This window comes from Magnolia sinica, chromosome 6 (assembly GCF_029962835.1).
Source record: "Magnolia sinica isolate HGM2019 chromosome 6, MsV1, whole genome shotgun sequence".
NCBI lineage: Eukaryota > Viridiplantae > Streptophyta > Magnoliopsida > Magnoliales > Magnoliaceae > Magnolia > Magnolia sinica.
The window spans coordinates 75252184-75254334 of NC_080578.1; the positions used below are offsets into that span (position 1 = coordinate 75252184).

General features: G+C 34.9%; 1 long non-coding RNA gene across 1 annotated transcript; it reads left to right on the top strand.

The window, feature by feature from the left end:
* Nucleotides 1–290: 290 nt before the first annotated feature.
* Nucleotides 291–1454, top strand: LOC131250075 (uncharacterized). Its single transcript, XR_009173041.1, has 3 exons — nucleotides 291–703; nucleotides 811–867; nucleotides 982–1454. It is a non-coding gene; the product is annotated as an uncharacterized LOC131250075 (long non-coding RNA).
* Nucleotides 1455–2151: the final 697 nt, after the last annotated feature.

Genomic DNA, 2151 nt, shown 5'->3' on the forward strand with positions numbered 1-2151 from the left:
TGGGGAGTCGAATAAGTTCTTACATTGCATTGTGGTAAGAGTTTCAATTAGCACTAGCTACTTTTTTTTTCTTCTTTCTTGTCCACTTGTATTATTTAGTTGCAATCAGTTTGATTTCTACTTGCATGCCCTACATTCTTCTTCTTCTTTTTTGCCATCTCTATGTGTGCAAAGATACATTTGCAATTTTGCATGATGATGTATTGATGTATGATTTAATGCATGGTCGGATAGAGGGGAACTGCTCTATTTTTGTTATATTTATATATGCAAGTACATATTCATCCATGATCTCTCTCTCTCTCTCTCTCTCTCTCTCTCTCTCTCTCTCTGTATGTATGTATAAACTTGTATAGGTCCACATGCATTTATGCATAGCCCATTTATGTAGGTTTAGATGTGTTTATGTATGCATATGTAACATGTTCATGTGTATGCAATATGCAGACAAACATGGATAATTGGATATTGTATATATACCTAGTTTTCTTTCTAAGTGACTGTAGATAAAAAGTCTTTTGGGGACAAAAGTGGAGTGGCTTTATTATATATTTCAAGCATTTAATGCTGGTGATTTGGTTCGTTATCAAGAACTCTGCCATGTCCATAGCGCTGCTCTTAGTGCACAGCCTGCGTTAGTTGAGAATGAGAAGAAATTACTAGAGAAAATTAACATTATTTGTTTGATGGAAATCATCTTCAGGTTAGCTTCACCAATTAGGACTAAACTTGAATGATCTTTAATTTTTTCCTTCTGACTGAGCTTCATGCAATGAATAGAAACTAAATTAATGAATGTTTCCATCATAGTTTGGGTATCTATGAACAGTATCAGGAGCAATGGGATGATCTATTGCAACCCCATGTGTGAGCTCTCTTTATTTCCCTGAGGAAATACCAAGTTCATCATTCTTCTCTTCCCTCAGGCGATCATAATAACCTTAATTGCTAGTTTAACTCGTTGTGGTTTTTTCTTGGTAGGTTGTGGGTTTGTTGTATATGAAGTTCGATCAATAATGGTAACTCCCTCTCCTTTTTGTTGCATTGTAAAACAAAATGCATTTGCTTAGTTTGCTGGTTGCAGGTGGTTTAGTTGAAAATCATATCTACTTTGTAAACCATGTCAATATTTTTGGAGGTAAGTTGTTCCCAAGCTTCAAATTTCACTGGGTTTCGATTTGTTTCGTGTATTTTCCACAAATTTAGTTGGTATTTTGAATAGCCGAATGTTTATTTCGTCTTTGCTATTGCAGATTTTGCTTATTCAGAAATGAGAAGATAAGTGTATGCTCCCAAGTATTTTCTTTCTTTTTTATGTTATCTCGTCGTCGTCTTTCTCTATAATTTAGTTCTTCAGTTTCGAGGCATAGCTTTTTCATATGACTACATTGTTTGTATGATGAGATTGATTTTCAGCCATGTGTAGTAAGCTTTCGGATCAAAGCGAAGCTGACAATAGGGTGTTAGTTGATGGCAAATTGATGACCAATAGAAGCACATCTATGGAGTTCTTGCTTGCGATTGTTGAGAAGCTATTTGGCTGTGAGAAGGCATTGGATCTTGCTGTCAATGAGAACTTTAAATAGACACATAACTATTTTGTTAGCATTGTACTTTTGTGAATGGATTAAAATAAATGATTGTATTTGATTGAATGAATGAATGATTGTGTTTGATTGAATGAATGAATGATTTAGCCATGAAGTATTTATCTATATTAGCTTATATGAGTTGATCTATTAGGGCATGTACTACAACGGTAAGAGATGCCATTATTATATTTTCTTTAATTTTTTTTAAAAAAAGCAGCAGCTACGGCTATTAACCATAGCCCTTTATCTGGAAACTATAGTTGTTGCTGATTTTTGCCTATTACTACGGCTCTTGCTCTAAGTTTAGCTACAGATATAATCCGTAGTTATATATACTTTAGAGTTACGGAAGTTATAGCTACAGATTTAATCCGTACCTATTATTTATATGGCTACGGATTAAATCTGTAGCCATAGATTTAAGACCTATGGCTATGATACCAATGGCTACAGTCGTACTACAGACTCTAACTGTAGCCATAGGCCTTTACTACGATTTTTATCCGTAGCCTTTTCCGAGTTTTCTAGTAGTGATTGTGGCGGAGCTCCTCCCATCTCC